This window comes from Desmodus rotundus, chromosome 10 (assembly GCF_022682495.2).
Source record: "Desmodus rotundus isolate HL8 chromosome 10, HLdesRot8A.1, whole genome shotgun sequence".
NCBI lineage: Eukaryota > Metazoa > Chordata > Mammalia > Chiroptera > Phyllostomidae > Desmodus > Desmodus rotundus.
Window position 1 is genome coordinate 37,275,377 of NC_071396.1, and position 18,237 is coordinate 37,293,613.

The window sequence follows — 18,237 nt, forward strand, 5'->3', positions numbered from 1 at the left end:
GGGACTGGTACTTCAAGGACACGCTGACCTGGCTCCCACCCAGGCTTTACCAGGCATCACCTGCAGAAGACAGAGCACCTCTGCAGGCAGGTCCTCCCCACCCGGGATGGAGAGGCCCAGCCGTCAGTGCCCGTGCCCCCGCCAGAGTTCAGCGGCTGCAAAGGGAAGCCCCTCCCAGGACTGAGTCAGAGGCCGGACTCGCCCACATCCCCGCCAGGCTGCCCACCTTCCCAGCGGGCCATGCCCACGCTGCTGGCTGGGGCGGCAACTGTGGAAACGGACATACCAGAGACTGTGTTTTTAACTAAAAACCCCAACCTCAGCAGTTGGAGTGGCATTTGTCCTGGCCTCAAGTTGACCTGTGTGGGCCTACTTGTTTCTGAGGTTCTAGAAAGATGCCTGCAAAATGCCCCCGTCCCCTTGCCCACCCTCCAGTGCGAGACCTGCTTCACTCCCCTGGGATCCTGAAAGCCCCTTGGACCCACTCTCCATACCGTGGGGCTCCTGCCTTGTGGGGGCGGGGCTCATTCCCACACATGGCTCTGGATCACAGAGCACGGAATCAGTGCTAAACAACAGCCAGGGTGCCCAAGATGAGCAGGGTCCAGTTCCTGGAGTGTCTGTGGGGCGAAGGTGAGGAGTCTGGACTTCACCCTGAGTGCCTGGGGGCTGCAGGTGGACAGGAGGGTGGGGGAACCAGGAGATAGCTTCTCAAAGATGCTGCTGGCAGGGATGGGGAGGGAGGGGCAGGGACTGGGAGCGCAGCCCCGAGGCGTCTGCGGGGGTGGAAGTAATCCCACATTTAGTAAGTGCCTACTGCACCAAGGCTCCAGCTTCCAGTCCAGTTTGGGTAGGTGGGAGTCAGGAAAGAATAGGGACAAGTAACCTAGGAGTGCCTGCGGGTTAGGAGTTCTGGAGAAAAGCTCATCAGATCAGCGGGAAGAAGCACCCATCTCACGGAGAGAGACAGACAGACAGACAGACAGACAGAGGGAAACTGTGACAGAAAGGTTTCTCTGCAGAGGTTGATAAGCATGCAGACCCCACCCTCACACCCCCACCCCAGAAGTTGTGACCAGGGACTGGGCCAGGGCAGGGCCTAGCAAGCCAGAGTTAACCAGCACATCGTGACCTGTGGGTGGCTCTGACGCAGGCCCTGCCAGTCAGAGGCAGGAGCATGTTCACACACAGCCCACCTGCCTGTGCTCTGTGAACTAGAGGCACCCTTCCCTCTGGGAGGGAGGACCCCGGACAAAGGCCCACTGCATGCCCCCGGCCCGGGCCTGGAGTCTTCAGGAGAGGCAAGGGCCAGGCACGGTTCGAGTTTTGCCTAAGAGAAGAGACCGTTGTCCTGGTCGGAGGGAGAGCACACTCCATGGAGATGGAGTCAACAGGGGAGTCCCAGGCGTCAGTGGGCTCTGCTCCCCAGCTCCCCTGCCCTGCCTTCTGCACCTCGCCCTTCCTCTGACAGCCATTTCTCCCTCACTCCCATGCTTGGGTTCGGGTGAGGCCAAGCCACCCACCTTGGCTCTCCAGGTGGCCAAGGGACCCAGCTGGGCCAAGGACTTTGGTTCACCCCCTGGCTGCTGTCATTGGTTCAGGGATGGTCACTGGGCAGAAGACAAGAAAAGGGGGCAGCGAGGAACCGCGGGGGAGGCTGGCTCTCACTGGGCTGGCAGGCCTGGGTCCCTGAGAGGGCCAGCCGAGAACGGGGCTGCCTGCACACAGAGGGACACCAAGCCCAGAGGCCAAGAGAGGCCATGCGTGAGCGCCCAGATCCAACTCCGCCTGAAGCTAGTGCTGTGCCTGCTCGCTCCAGCTCCACAAGCCAATGACATTCCTTTTCATTTGAGCCAATGTGAGTTGTGTTTTGATATTTACTATGGAAACAACCTGACTAACGAGGCACCCCAGGGAAAGACGAGATGAAGGTTACTTTCCTTATAAGTCTATTTGCTTTCAAAATGTCCGTTTTAATCAAGGCCTCACGTCGCTTCACAGGAGGCCAAAGAAACCTCCTGCCTCCAATGGTAGCAGGTCCCCCAAGCACACATCTTTGGGAAAGGGGACCCACGTTAGGGGGAATGCTACCACCACAGTCAAAGACTCTTGTGAGATTCTGCAAGAACCGCCTTGCAGGCTGCTTGCTTCCCACCCCCAGGCAGCATGGGTTACGGACCGTGTTTGCTGAAACCCTCCACCGCACTGAGGGTGAAGTCAGAACGCCCCCTGACCCTGTGCAGCCTGGCTCCCTCTCCGCTTCACACACAGCAGTCTCTGTTCCTGCCACGTGGGCCTCTCTGCCATTTCCTTGACGATGCCAAGCTCCCTTCTGCCCCAGGACCTTTCCACCTGCTGTTCCTACTGCCTGGAACACTCCTGCCACTCCACCGATCCTCAGGTCTCCATAAAAGCCCTGTTCCCAGAGAGGCTTTTTTCCGACACCCCCTTGTGTTTGAAGAAGTCTTTTCTGTCAAGGCCTTCCATAGTGTCCTGGTGGCTTTCTTCACTGGCCACCATTTGCTGACACCATGGGCGGGGGAGGCGCCGATACTGTGGCCACTGGTGGTGCTGCTCAGGGTACGGCCCGGGGCCCGGCAGCATCGGCACCTCCGAGAGCCTGCAGCTGCTGCCTGGCAGGCCTCGGGGACTCAGAGGCACACTGAGGACTTCACTTCTGAGGCACCTCTAACCTGATCGTCCCCCTGCTGCTGGAGGAGTCAGGCCCGCTGACTTCTGTGCGTCTCTGCATCTCTCCGGCCCCCAGTGGCCCTGACAGGAGGGCTGTCAACCTCAGGATGAGACCAGACATGGAACAGCCCCCAAAGAGCTCACATGAGCCCGAAGTGGGCAGGTGTGTGGCCCAGGAGGGAGCCCCTGTGCTGGGATATTTCCAGAGGCCAACCTGCTGGCACCTGCTGAGCCTGGAAGCGAGGCTGCAATGGCAGGGGCCGCCTCACAGTGGTTCAGAGAGCATGGCTGACCTCCCGGCTCCGGTTCCTCTGGCGGCAGTTCCCAGGCTCACACAGACCCAGGAAGGGCAGAGACACGGGTGTTGGTGCAACAGACAGGCTCTCCCTGCTCCTCCCTCTGCCCGGCAGATTGGAGTTGGGAGTTGAGAGCCCACGCCTGCCGGGTTCACGTTTGGGCCACAGCCCTCCTTTGATCTGAGGGGCCTGTCTTCCTCTGGGTTATTTATTTGTAGAAGCCACTGTGGCTTCCCACTCCTTCCAATACACCTCCAGACAGCGAGGCCCAGCGGGGGCCCTGCCAAAGCTGTTTTGCTGCCCTGGGCGCCCCTGGGCCCTGTGTCTGGAGTCAGTCACCTGTATTCCTGCACATAGGTGTGACTCCGGCCTTGGAGCACAAGTCCGTGATCTGTGGAAGAAATGGGCTGGGATGAACCGATGGGGAGGGGCAGCTGGAAACAAGGGAGTTGTGGGTCTGCGTCCTGGGTGACCTTGGGCACGAGGGCTGGGACAGGGGTAGACAAGGGTGACGGTCCCTGCTTGAAGCAGCTCACCTGCCAGCCCTGAGCTCTGGGACCCCTGCTTCACCACTAGGGGACCCCATGACTCTATATAATTGCTTCCCCCACACCCCCCGACAGTTCATTGCAAACAGTTTTAAACACACAGCCAAGCTGGAAGAGTCCCACAGTGAACCCCAACCTACTCACAACCTGGAAGCCACCAGTCACATTCTGCTAGATTCTGTCACATCCATTCACCCCCTATCCACTCAAAAATCACCCTTAATCTCTGGCTGTATCTCACAGCAAATGGCAGTAACCTGCGCACCTCTCCCTAAAGACTCTGCAGGCCTGTCATTACCTGGAGTTCACTATTCATTTAATTTTTAAAAACCTTTTGAGGCAAAATGTGCACATAAAGGAACACACGGCTCTCAGGGGTCTGTTAGCCGGACTTGACGCTCTCGGGGTGGTCATTGAAACACATCAGAACAATGCTGCAGATTCACTTCGCCTGTTCTAGAACTTTCTACAAATGAAATTAGCCCGTGTGCGGTCTACTCGGTGAGGCTCTCTCTCCCCAGTGTGTTTTGGGGTCCGACCACATTGCTCTGGGGGCAGGGTCCCAGCCCCACCACTCAGCACCGTGCAAAGCTGCCCCAGTCCCTCATCAGGAAGAGCCTTCCTCCAGTGGCCTTTGTGAGGAATAATGAGGTGGCGTATGAGTGATGGGCAGAGCCCCTGGCCCAGATAGAAAGTGTTCTAAACGTTACTGTCTTGGCTAAGAGGAGCTGATTTACAAAGACATGAGTTTAAACCTCGAGGCGCCTCTGAGTGGCTCTGCCATTCTGGGAAATTTCCGTGGGTGATTTTTAAAATAGGAGTGGTTTCATGTTTTATGGCAGTATCTTGTGGCCATTCAATGTTCTAAATTACTTTTCTTCCACCTTTGGGCTAAGATGCCTGTGAGGCTCAGAAGGCAGAGAGGGAGTCTCCTGCTAGCGAAGGGGGGCTGGGAGGGAATGAGAGAGATGCACAGAGCGCACTGAGCCTGGCTCCCGGGCGGAGCAAGGGCTCTGTAAGAGCCACCTTTCATTATCAGACCTCGCGCTGCAGGGGCACCACGGCAACGGACTCAGATTGGCCAAAGCAGTGGACGCCTGAGGAATGCTTTGGAGAGAGCCTTGCCCTGAGAAGTCAGGACATCGGGCACACAGCAGCCTTGGGCTTCCTGCCCAACAGATGCTGCTGCACATGGAATTCCAGGGAGTAGTCCCCTGGGCCTTTGGCCGGATCTCCCGGGGCTGCAGCCCACGCCTGGGCCTTGGCCAGCGCAGAACCCCCGCCTCAGGCTCTGGTCTCCTTTGCTGAGCAGAGCTGTGGCCCGGGATGCTGGCCCAAGTTCAGCCCAAGCTGGCTGCGTTGCCTAAGATCTTCCAGAGGCTTCAGCTGGAAAAACTGATTCCTCAGCTTTCACCATAAAACGGGGGCGAGCTGGCTGAGAGGGGAGGTGGCACCATCAGCGTGCAGCAGACCCTGCTGGTCACCAACGGCCTGCCGGACGCCGCCCGGCTCGGAGCTGAACCCAGAACTCTCTAACCCACCTTTCCCTGCCTCTGGCTGCCAGCTGGCTCTTAGTACCAACTCTGGAGGTGATGTTTCTAGCACCTTGGAGCAGGGAGCGACCTTCAAAGCCATGGAGCCGTGACTTGCTCAAGCTCCCATAGCGAGGATTCAAAGCTAGTCCCAATTCCCCTCAACGTACGGGTGTCTTGAGTTGGGTTGAACACTATGAACCGTTTATGTTCAACCATCTTGAACCACAACAACGCACGCTCCTACGATGTGACCGGCACACTTACCTGGCCCTGCCTGTGTGCACGGCTGTCCCCGAGTCTGGGAGGGGCCCCTGGGGGCACAGAGACCAGGATGTTGGCATCTGTCATCCATGCGTGATGCAGTGATCCCTTTCCTAAGTGGTCATACATGTCACTGTGAGACCCACGCCATTCGCGTTGGGTCCGTGACCTTCTCAGGGCTTCCACGACCCCAGGTTCTGAGGCTGCCTGAACTGCTGCCCCAAGTCTGTGCTGCAGCCCCCTGGGGCCTCCCCCGCAACCAGGTGGCCACCTGGCACCACGCTTATTCGGCGGGACCCCCGGCTCCTTGGCCAGACTGATTGGACCAGCAGCTACAACTGTCCAAAACGCAGCTGAGCGTTTTTCTCCCAGTTTCAGTCCTTTCTGGCCTGGCTTTACATGTGTCTTTGATTCTAGGAGACACTGTGTCCTCGTAATAACCCCAACCCCACGCTCGGTTTTTTTTCCTCCCCATTTTGCTAAATTTAGCTCAATTTGGTGTCTATTACTTGCAACAACAACAACAAAATCTTAGTTTTCAGCCTCCCAAGGAGTGGCCCAGCCCTTCTCTCCTAAGGTCTTAGCTGGCCATGCAGCTCCTGGATACAACACACCGTTCCAGGGGATTCCTACCTTGTTCTCAGGGGCTGGGTGGCTACAGCCCCATCTCTGGTGACCAGAACTCCCTAAGGCCAGAGAACATGACGGGCGGCTCACTCTGTGTCCCGGGCTGGGCAGGGTGGGCGGAGCAGGACTCAGGGAGACAGGCACGGGATTGCCGGCCCCTGGTGGCATTTTGCTTGCTCAGCCATTTGGGCACCTGTCAGGAGCCCCTCCCATGTGTTTACAATTCAATTCATGTTGGAGCAAAGACAAGGTTAAAACCAAGTAAACAGCTTCCAGAGACACTCAGCAGTGCACACACTTCAGCCTCCTCGTCCCTCAGGACAGGGAGAGAGGGACGCACCACCCTGTCTGGCCACTCTCCAGGGCCCAGGCATATGAGGACACCTGAGTACACTGTGACACTGTGGCATGAACGCACGGGGGTGAAGCCCTGCTTTGAGTGAGGATAGGTGTGTTTGGAGACACGTTGGGTGTAAAGATGGAGATGCCAGAGGAAATGTCTGCAAGCTGAGTCAGCACGCTTTCTGAGACATGAAAACAAACTGCAGTCCTGAACGTGGAGCGAGCTCCCTCACTGCTACTCACTGTGATTCACACCTCTACGACTTCCAAAAATACATGACGAAAACAGCCAGTGCGTCCCCAAAGGTTCAGACTCTGGTTCAGATGACACTTATCAAGTGCCTTCCACCTACCAGGCTTTGGGCTACTGACTATCTGGCTGACGCCTCGCCCTGTCCCAGAGGTTGAGTGGTTTAACTGTCCAAGGTCACGAAACCAGAGAGTGGTGTGGCTCCTCCAGGCCAACACTGCTGGGTTTCCAGTACTCATCTTTGCTCAGCTGCGCTGCTATTCTTCAGAACGGACGGCTCCTTTGGAGAACCACATGGACTCTCAGACAAGTGTCCCTTCCTGCCCCCAAACTTGGCCTCCTTTTTCTCTTGCTCACGAACCCTCCCTCTGTAAGAAGTGCTGCAGGACCTCCTCCGTGCCGGCACCTTCCAATCCTGGGTCTAGCGCAGCGCCTCTGTGCTGCCTTCCCACCATTCGTGGCGGCCTCCTGATCGGTTGCTGTCTCCAGTCCCCTCCTCCTGCTGGCCCCTGCCCTGCACTGAGCCCAACGAGTCTTCCTCCAGGGCAGACCTTACGCCCTCCGAGCCCTTTCATGTCACCTGCGGTCCCTCATGAAGTGGCCCCTGGCTGCCTACCCAACCTCACTTCTGGCCACCCACTGCCCCCCACCCACCTTTTCACCTACACCCTGGCCACCCTAGACCACAAGAAGACCCCTCCCAACATCCTGCACAGTCCCTCCTGTGGTTTGTGCCTCTCTGCACGTGGCTCCTTCCACCAAGGAGGCGCTTGATTAGCATCGCTACCTGGGGAACACTACACTCTGCCAAGGCTGGCAGAGATCCTGGGGCCTTTACTGGATTTGCAACAGGAATTAATCACTGCTCTCTCCCTCCTTTCCATCTCTATCTAGCATCTGCCATCATCCGTCCCCATTACAGAACTGTACTCCAGGTGTCTCCCACACGAGGATGAGAGCTACCAGAGGGAAGGCAACCTTCCCTTTCCCACTTCTGTATCCCTGGTCCGGAGCCCCGCACAGAACAGGGACTCAGCAAGGGCTTCTTGGGTGAATAACAGAATCAACGCACCAAGAGATCAGTGAACGAGTGACTTGCCTGAACTCTACCAAGAACCTCACCCAGACTGAGACTGCCCCAGCCCTCTGACCCTGGCCCAGTGGATGGTGTCCTTTCTCTCCCCACCTCTCCCTGGTCCTGTGTGGAGGGGCAGTGGGCCTCTCCTCTCCCACAGAGGGACCCCAGCTGTGTCAGCCTCCAGGCGCTGTCCTAGCCGACTAGTCCACAGGTGAGCACCTGACCCAAGCCAGACCTCCTTTAGGCTCAACAGACCCTGTCACTGACAGAGGAGGAAGGGAGCCAGCAGACGGGGCCAGCCACTGGAGAAAGCACTCCCTCCCCTGTGCTGTTGTGGTCAGCAAAGTCCCTAATAACACAGGGCTGCTCCCCACCTTCAGGCCCTGTCTCCTTGGAGAAGTGAGAGGTGACACCAATAGAGAATTGCCAGCCACTTTCTCCTTCCATCGCCAGCCAGCCAACGCCCACCGAGGCTCCCGTGCACCTCCCGCACCTCCAGCCCAGACCCTGACACAGTCCACACACTGCCCACCCCCTGCCCAGGCAACCACAACTGCCCCCCCTCCAGCCCATCTTGCCAGCGTCATCTTCCCCTGACACGTCCCTTTCACGTTTCGGTCATGGACAAAGCCCCCATGAGGCCCCTTCCCTACGCCACCACCGGCAGACTTGTTCCCGTTACTGCACTCAGCGCCCTCCCATCAGTTGTGGCCACTCTCCCAGAAACACCTCAACCTCTCTGCCTGTGTCTGTCCTTGCTCGGCACCCCTTCCTCCCAGAGGCCCCTCCCACCTATTCATATTTTGTCCCCTTGCTTCATGATCAACTTTCTCTCTCCCGCTCGCCATCTCTCTGTTGGTCACTCTCCTTAACCACAGGCAACGTTCCAATGAAGAGAAACCCTGCCTGTCCTTCAGGTCCTCCCCGCCCCTGCTCATCCAGCTTATGTGAACACTGAGGACCGGCCCTGCCACGGCCTCCTGGGTTCCTGCAGAACAGGCAGCCCACCCTGTGTGTGAAGGGGGCGAGCAAGCATGAAGAGCCACAGGACTCAGGGGTCAGCAGCTGGGGTGCAGGGAGGGCCCCTGGATAAGAACAGTGAGATTTCCCAGCCGGCAGGAGGTGCCCGCCGCCCTGGAGATGCCAAGGGGCATCTGGGGATGCCAAGGGGCCCGTGGGGGCCAAGGGCCAGTGTGCAGCAGGCAGTCGTGTGGGTGGGTCCCGAGGTCAGCAGGGAGGTGTGGGCTGTGGTCACAGTGTAACGAGGGCCCCAAAGCCAAGGGAGGGGTGTGAACTCATCAGGTGACACACCAACTGGGAGGAGGCTGAGCACGAACACTCAGTGGCATGACCCTGCAAAGTCCACGAAGGTCCCTCTGAGGAAGCCGTACCCCACACTGCAGGCCTGGCCCTGCTTTCAGAGCCTGGGGAAACCTGCTTCTGGGGACCAGCTTCCCGTACCCCTTCTTTCCGCCTGAAGGGCCCCTTCCCCTTTGAGGGCAGGCTGCACCCTTAGGGCCAGCCAAACTGTCAGAGCATTTGAAGTCCCTGCCTGGAGTATGTGGGGCCGGCAGCCCAGCACCAGCACCTGGCTGCCAGCCAGGCCCACCACCTGCTCGGTCAGGTGCCCCTCTTTCCCTGCCACCAGCAGCTGCTGACTCGGCCTCTGCTCTCACAGGCTCCAGGCTGGCCAGCTCCCTGAGGGTTCTCCCTCCCTGGGACATTAGGAGAAGGTCTCCCTCCTTCCTTGCTGATGCTTGTTGGAGGAATGACCCCAAGGTGTAAACTAACTTCTTCTTTCCCTATGAACGCCGCCACTGCCTGAGCTCAGGCCAAGGAGAAAAGGCTCATGGGCTCAGCTCTTGGCACACAGAGGCTCTGCTTCCCCACCAGCTTTTCCTGAGCCAACAGGGCTGTAAATGTGTTACGAGGTGCCGAGTGGGTTGTGCAAAGCCAGCCCAAGGTGTTGGGGCAGGGGCGGGACAGCTGGGGACCTGGCCGTTCCAGAACCAAGTCTCTCAGCCCCTTCCACAGAGCCACAGAGTGAGAGTGGTGGCTTCTCGATGGACAAAGGCTCCTGGGGGCCGGAGATGACGCCAGAACCGGAGGAATCCGCCTCGACCCTCCCAGGCCACGAAGGACCCTACAGGACCTCCTCTCAGTTTTTCCCCAGACTTGCTGACAAATAATCCACTTTCTGTTTCCTCTGGGTCCTCTCCTCTTTAAAGGTCTGAAGGTCACCCCCGTCCCATGGGCCATGTTGGGGTGCAGAGCCCCAAGACCCTGTCTTGGGGATAAAGGCCCCTCTGTCCCTGCAGGAGATTCTTGGGGAGAGGCAACTGGGCTCAGTGACCACGGTGCACAGGTGTACAGGGAGGTGACCCCCAAAGGCACTCACGGTCCCACACCTGGGACGCACCTGAATGCAAATGGAAATCGCTGTATGTCCCACTCCAGAGCCTTCCCTTCGTCCCTCCCTCCCAGCCTGCTTCCCTTCCTCAGTTCCTGCCTCCTTCCTTCCACAGTCCAGCACTGAGCCAGGCACTGGGGAACCAGCATTCAACAAAACCACTGAGTTCCCCAACCTCTTGACATTTTTAATTTCCTGGTGTGGCCAGTGTTTATCCGGTAGTGACAAAGCCAAATGCACAATTGCAAGTGACATAGTAAGTTATGTTAAGTAAAACACAAGACACTGAGCAGCAGAAGTCGGCTGGGAAGGCAGGGGCAGGGGAAGCCCCTCGGACACTGAGACCTGTGAGAAGGGTCCCTGCTCCTGGCTGACAGAGGGAGAAGTGAACAGGCAAACGCCAGCCCCAGCCACACAGCGACCGTGAGCCTGGGTCTGTGAGGTGGGTGGGGGTGCCCAGCTGCGCAGCAGAACCCCGTGGGGTGGACACCACAGAGGGCAGGAGAAAACGTCCGTGACGGTCCTCCCCGGTGTCTGCGCCTCCCTCTTCTGCTGGTGCAGCCCAGAGCACACGGTGTGTGAGGACTTAGATGGGTGGGGTGTGGAAGGAAGCACCTGTCCCTTACCTGGTTTCGGGGTGGCGGGTTAGTGGAGGGAGTACCCAAGGAGGGCAGGGTCAGACAGGTGTAGCCGGCTGGGCAGGCCCACCCAGACTGGACGGAGGAGTCTGAGCAGGCGGCCCGGAAAAGCCGCTGGGCTCCCTAGTTGTCAGGTCACCTGCATCAGACACCAGAGCTCAGCCGCCTCCTGTTCTCCTGAGTCTCACCCAGTAACCCTGCCGCGCCCGCTGAGTGTGGCTAGCTCAGCAACAGGGCTTCCTATGTCATTATAGCCTGCACACCCCATCCCAGGCCACCACCAAAGCCACTGTGGAGCTGAGAAAGCTGTCCTGGACACACCAGACCAAGTTGGTTCCACTCACACACCTGCCCTCCCTGACTAAGCCCTGTGGAAGAGGCAGGGACAGGGACCAGACAGCTGGATAGGGGAGGGAGGCGACTGCCAGCATGTCCCGAATTCACTAATTTGTGGGCCACTGACAGGGTTTCTTTAATGCCATGATTACATGCCAACTGCAGCACAACACTTGCTTACTATAATTCTAAATGTAGTCCTCTTCTAATATTAGTGTCTTTTAATAATGGTCAAATCATGGATTATCACCAAAAAACTTTTCCAAGTTCATCCATACATTAGTTCAAAGTCATTTCACACATGATTCCTATCTGGGGAACCCTGGACAGCAGATTTGGAGATCTCAGGCAGTCCATGCTGCCCACTGTCCCCCGCACATCCCTGGCGCAGCAGTGGGGGCCCAGGAAGTGGGGCAGCCCCATTTGGCTGGGGCCCAGCCCCCGGGCAGCAGGTGGTCAGGTTCAACAGGCTTAAAAGGGCCTCGGCTGGCTGCGAGGGGCCCACATTCCTGGGCTCTGCCACAGCCCGTGAGTCAGCCCAGGGGTGGGGCTCAGGGTCACACCCCCACGGCAGAGGCATCAGCCACAGAGAAGGCCCAGAGGGGAAGGAGCGGGCAAAGCCGTCACCTGGCTGGATCGGGCGAGGGCGGCAGCTGTTTCCACTCCCTCCTGCCCTCGCCCTGGCATGCGGCTAATTTGAATGGCCTTCGCTCCTGGCCCAGCTCTGCCAGCTCTCTCCCCAGGATAACCTGAGCCCTCAGGGATGGGGCACAAGCTGGCTGGGGGCGCAGGCAGCTGCAGCTCATCCCCGGGAAGGGGCAGGAAGTCCACACCCCTGACCAGCTGCTCCTGAGCCTGGGTGTGCATGCCAGGGAGGCTGGCTCCAGCCATGGGGACCCTCCTCTGTGCCCACCTTCCTAGGAGGGGCTGTGTGAGGCCGGCTCCCCAAAGGGCAGGCCTCAGAAAGAGTCAATGATCTGAGCCTCAGGAGAAGCAAGCCCGACACTGGGCTGTGTTCTCACCTGGCTCTGTCACTGAAGTCCCTGGGCAGCCTTGGGCAATGGATCCTCCTGGCCTCACTTTCCCCATCTGCGACATAAGGGGAGGGTTCTTACTTTCCCTGGGGCCATGTGCGGGCAGCGCCCACCTGCAGCCCCTGCCCGATCCCTCACCACACACTCAGCATCTCCGAGCAGAGACAGTGCGTGCTGTGGAATGCAACTCACGCGAAGGCAGGTGTTGCTGACTAGCAAACTGAAGCACCTGAGCAGTGCCAGCCCCGTAGTACGCGCTCAGTAGACAGTTGAAGAAACACGTGAGCCAATGGTCAAGAAGGCAGGCTCTCAAGCCAGACCCTGCCTGCCAGCTGTGTGACCTTGGACCAGGTACTCCCTTGGCATTCCTGACCCCCAGCATATTCCCCTGCAAAGTGGAGGTGATTGGGGCACCTGCCCTCGCAGGGCCATTGTGAAGATTAAATCAGACACAACACTTCAGACATTCCATGTGTGTCTAGCACATAGTGGGTTCACTACGGTCACTTCGAGGGTAGCTCCACCTGCTGTCCCACCAACACTTCAAAGGTCACCCTGCACAGTCTGGTTTGGCTCCTCTCACCAGCCAACCTTTGTCTCTGCCACTCTTCCTCTCAGTCGGTGGCCCCCACTGAATCACCAAGAACGGGGGTTTCCTGCTGGCTTGGCCTGCTGCCTGCTCCCTGAGATCCCACTGGGTCCGCCTCACCTCCCTCTACAGGTCTTCTGCTCCATCTCTCCCCCACCCGCAGGCCCCACCAGCACCACAGTCTTCCCTTTCTCCACCCTTGGGATGACCATCTGTCTGTCTGTCTGCCAACCTCCCCAGGAGCCCTTCGAGGGCATGGGGCATGGCTCTATGCTCGGTAAATGTTTGACCATTTGAGTCAGCAACCACGGGAGACCACAGCAAAGGTCCTGGTGGCTACAGAAAGGCCCAGTAGGAGAAGAGTGCACAGCCACGTTACACATCATTTATTGCCTTTCACTCCCTTGTGGCTTTGTTTAAAACAGACTGAGGTGGAAGAGGAAATGGAAATGCGTCTATAAAACATGCCCAGATGGCATCCGACTGGTTTCTCTTCCAAGAGTGTGTTTATATATACAGCTGGGTGTTTAGAACCTGGCATTGTATCTCCTGGGAGGAATTCAAGTCAAAAAGAGTTTGAAATCAACTACATGACAGATTAGCTCTTGATGTATGCCAGGTACTATGCTGGCACTTTCCACGCATCTTTGGATTTGATTGCACCTCCTCCCCACTGCCCCCCTAGAAGGAATCACTATCCCCATTTTATAGACGAAGAAACAGAGTTGCAGGAAGCTTGGATAACAGTCTCAAGGACATAAAGCTACTTACGGAAAGGCATGAGTTGAGTCCAGGTCTGTCTGGCCCCAAAGCTGCTTCCTCTACCTAGGCTATATTGTCATTAATCCCCACCAATATGGCCCACTGCTCTGATTGGTCAGCCACTGTCCCCCAGCCTTGTCATTGGCCAAAACCTCCTAAGGGGAGGGCTCTGGTGGCCACAAGGACCTATGAGGGAATCAGCTGTAGACCTAGCCGAGAAGGGGGAGAGAGGAAGAGCCTCCTGGTGGGCTGAGCCACCAGAATGAGGCCAGGCCCAGAGCAAACGCAATGCCTGGGTGACAAGCAAGGACCCAGGCCGGAAACCACAGACCTCCCCTCCTGCCAAGATGGCAGGTGAGAACCAAAAATTGGGACAATCCCTACCCTTCTGAGGATAAAGAAGGATTATGCCCTTCTTTCCTGTGGACTTAGGGGTCCTACTCATACCTCCCCTGCATCCCACCTCCATCCCATCAGGGGCAAGGGGATCCTTTGCTTTGGTGGCCTTTAGCCCTGAAGGCCACAAGCAGAGGTCAGTAACTGGCAGCCTAGGGACCATATCTGGCCTGCAGATGTGTAGTTCAGCCTGCATAGCATTTTTAAGCATTTTAGAAATTGAGAAATTTCAAACAAATATATGAATTTCCAACTTCACTAGAAAATCTAAAAACCTAGCAACTCAGGCCACAGCCAGCGGGAGTGTGCTGCATCCGCCCCTTCACCAGGCACAGCCTACCCCCCTACAGGACAAGAGGACGAGAAGGGAAGGGCTCTAAGGTGCCCCTGGCCATGACCCCATGTTCTGGGACAGCAGCCCACTGTTCCCCAGGGTCTCCCCCCACTTGTGGCTGAGGAAGAGAAAGCTGCTCTGTGAGCTAATGGAGCTGAGGCATGGTGGCCACACGGTGGGGAGCCAGGCAGTCGCCAAGCCCGCTGCTTTCTTGACCACTGGCCTCTGTCCACTCCAGGAAGCCTGCTGGTATTTCCAGTGTAACATAAGACACGCCTGGCTTCCTGGCCTGGACCCCCTGGGAGTCCCCCTCAGCCCAGGCTGGCTGTCCAGGGCACCTGGGCAAACACTTGGGCACTGCAGGGCTGAGGCCGCCTCCCACGCCTCAGGCTGGTGCCCCCACAATGGGGCAGTGTGGCCCCCGTGCGGCCTGTTTACTCCTCAGGCCACTGCAGGAGCCAGGCCTGTGGGGGGTGCGAGGCATCTCAGAACCACCAGGCAGCTATTCCTTCCATTCCAACTTCAAGGAGCTTCCAGAAAACCCAAACAAACATTGCAACATGTGGCTACATCACCACCATCCTACAGGCAGTGCCTAGGGGAACACAGACAACAGACTGATGGGGTCAGGCCCAGGAGGGGTCAGAATAGGCCTGGCTGACCTGGGACCCCAGCTCCTGTGAATCATGTCCCCCACCCACCTGGCAGCCCCTCCCCTATAACAGCCCCACATCCCACACAGCCTTCTACACCCCTTTCAGGGGAGCTCCGACCCTGTCTGAAGCCCTCTGGACACTGGACCCCCTTTCTGCTCTTCACCTTCTTGAGAGGAAGAAATCCAAAAAGACTCATCTTCCAGAGCCAACCCCGCCCGTACCAGCTTAGTGACCTGGGGTGGTCACTTCCTCTCCTGACGGTTGTTTCCTCAGCTGTAATGGGGTTAAGAGTCCCTCCCTAGCAGAGGATGAAGGAAGACATGTGACGTGTTTAGCACCAGGCCCGGGACTTCAATCAGGCAGCACAGATGCTGGACAAACAGAAAGCCTGAATGGACAAGTACTGGGAGAGGGAGACTCCACACCCATGGCTCTGGGCCTTGTTGTGGAGGAGAAAGAGCGTCCGGGTGCCTGTCACCCCAGTGAAGTGGTTCCCCACCCCCACCCCCACCTGCTGCTTCTCTTCCTCTCCCAGGACCCTGAGGCCTCAGCCCCACCCAGTCCCACTACCCCCACATTCTGCCCAGCAGAGGCCGCACTGCAAACCCAGAAGCTGAGAGCAGGCCCAGCCCCCAAGGGCTGAGGCCGGATACACACGGAGCCCTGTGGGCGCCAGGGCTGGGGCGCCAGCAGCGTGCTGAAGTCAGGCCGACCCAGGGTCATGACGTGGCTCGCTCCATCCATCTGAGTCCCTGAAAGCACGTTGCCCCACCTGTCGGAACCTCAGTGTACTCCTCTGTAAAACGGGAATGACACTTCACATCTGAAGGAGGAACTACCCGGACTGCAAAGAGCTGAATGAACACTGGTTACCATTGACTGAAAGTATATGTTGGAGGTTCTCTGTCCTAGGAACACAAGAATAAGTTGCGGGGGGATTTTGCCCCAATGAGCTTCCCCACGAATGAGGGCATCAGAACCACAGAGAAAGGCCAAAGGAAGAGGGCTTCTTAGAGGGACCAGAAGACATGCCAGGGAGTTCTGTGCAATCGAGGGTACCTGAGCAGGAGGGGACCAGGCACTGCACCTGGCCTTGGACCAAGGGCAGGACTGGGACAAGCAGAGAGTCTGGGGCACAGAATGATGGGGTAAGGCTGCAGCTGCCGCAGCGCAGAGCAGCACGTAGGACCAGTGGGAGGGGCCGAGATGGGAGCCACGGCTGACGGCTCAGTGGGAGAACGCGCTTTCTCACCGGGACAAGTGTGCAGAGAGGGCGGCAGGCCGGATGGGGAGCGCAGACAAGGGCAGTGAGGGACCACTGTGCACGGGGATGGTCCTGGGCTCTGGTGAACCGCCGGGGGTAGGCGGGGCACATTAGCAACCTCCATGTCTACACCATACACTGCTCCCGCCAGCTGGCACCGTGAATGAAATCAAATGAGCACTAACAAGGCCCCAAAATAAAGACAGGAATGCTCGGTTTCGATGCTTGGGCACATCCAGGCACTTCCTCCTGATGGAAGGCAGATGGGAAGGAGGAAGACGTGGTTGGGCAGCGTCTGGCACAAGAGTTCCAGCAGGGCAGCAGCAGCTCCTGGGGAGTGACAGGACTGCCACTGGGCCTCTGCACTGCAGCCAAGTTTGCTGTGTGAGCCGGGGCGACCCTTCATCTCCTGGGCTCCAAAACCTCTTGTGGGGGTTGCCGGGACCAAGATGAGGAAGAACCTATGGGTCTATGGGACAAGCTCTGGGCCAGGCTGGCTGAGAGACATGCTAATATTTTCTTAGGCCTCACCATTGCGATGCCTCTTCCAAGGAGCCTGGGATACCCCCTGCCCTCATTAAATACAGCCCCCCCTTCTCTCTGTCCCTTCCATCTGCACACCCACCTGTCCTGTCAGGCCTGGGTCTGGTGCAGCACCCCCGGCCCCGACCTGCAGCACCTCCAAGTGTCTGGTCAACATTCTGCTGTTTCTACGACACAAAGCCCGCAACACAGGCCCAGGTTCCTGAGGGGCCCGGCTGTCAACTCCACCTGTCCCTTAGACCTCATCCAGCTGAGGGCTGCAGGGAGAGAGGGACTGCTGGGTCTGTCCCCAAGGAAGGGGATGGTGATTCCTGGGCCAGCCCTGGAGGAGGGGGCAGGGGGTTGGGATAAAGTGGAAATAACCATTCTAGAATAGGGCTCAGAAATTCCTCCACGACTTTTCAGCTTAATCCCTACAATCTATCCTCTTATTTGGGCTTGTCATAAAAACATGACTTAGAACTTCCCAAGGCCACAGTCCAGGTAACAGCCCTTTGCTGAAAACCCTGCTGGTTGGAAAGTGAAAATGTGGCAAAGTGAAAATGAAAGGCGACACCAGACCAACTACAAGGGGAGGCGAGTGGATTGGATGGAGGAGTGGGAGAGAGAAAGGCCCTGGCAGGCTGCACGCTGAGGAGTCGGGGCCACAGAGCAGATATGCTAACAACAGGCTGTCTTCCACAAGGCCTGTGTCACGGAACCCTCCTTCCCGTGACACCCTCAGCAACATTTCTGCCATGCTCCTGAACACTTTTAGTGCAAAGGACAAAAAAACAGAGACAACCGTCAGAGGTAGCTAGAGGTTGGCAAAAACAATTTTCTTCTTTCCTGCCACAACTCGCCACAGAGAAGGACCTTTTCTCCTCTTGGGAGCACTGCCCTCCGCGGCCCTCTACTAACACCAGACCGGAAAAGATGCCTTCTCTCTCGTAAAGAGAGCAGCAGTACTCAAGGTCAAACAAAGCTTGGCGTATTTGACTCCTCAATTTGGGAAACAGACAGCTGGACCGGCATCGTGAGGCCAGAAAAACATACCAGCAGTGGAGAGGGTGGAGGAATTTTCCAGGCTCTCTTTGGTTTAAAAAGAAAAATAGAGAAATACCTAATACAAAAAATCGCCTCTGTCTCCTCTCTAAATATATCAAGTGTGAGCCTCTTTTACGAGCACACCGAGTTAGACATGACCTGTTTTGATGTTTCCCAACCAACAAAGAACTTCACATTTTAAAAGGACACTTAAAAGTGATTATGTAGCTCTTTCCATTTTTGCCTAAATTTTATTTTATTTTTTGAAAACAAAAACTCCCTGGTTCCAGTCGGGGCCAGGCCCTGACCTGTGTGGGCCAGCTGTGGCCAGCAGTGAGGCTCGGAGGATGAGAAGGGAGAAGGGAGAAGTTGTGGAGAAGGGAGACCACAATGGGTGCACCTCCACGCCCCAAGGTCCTGAAGGAAGGGGGACCCGTGGGAAACCCAGGGTGCCCACAGGTCCACAGTGTCTTCACAGACATCTCCAATCTGTAGAGCAGGGCTGTCAAACTCATGTTTGCCGGGGGCCACATCAGCCTCGTGGTTGCCTTCGAAGGGCCAAAATAATTTTAGGACTGTGTAAATGCAACTACTCCTTAACTGTGAAGGAGTTGAAATTAC

General features: G+C 57.4%; 1 protein-coding gene across 10 annotated transcripts in view; it reads right to left on the bottom strand.

The window, feature by feature from the left end:
- The window catches only part of CEMIP (cell migration inducing hyaluronidase 1), a 111,787-nt gene that overhangs the window by 56,661 nt on the left and 36,889 nt on the right, over positions 1 to 18,237 (bottom strand). Inside the window, exon 1 of one of the 10 annotated variants that reach the window (XM_053912654.1) lies at positions 13,407 to 13,434. The exons of 7 other annotated variants lie outside the window; for them this stretch is intronic. The gene's annotated coding sequence lies outside the window, so the exon portion shown is untranslated. Of the gene's footprint in view, positions 1 to 5,964; positions 6,151 to 10,664; positions 10,684 to 13,406; positions 13,435 to 18,237 lie in introns of those variants that run through there. 2 more of the 10 variants (XM_053912655.1, XM_053912653.1) reach the window with 2 other exon arrangements.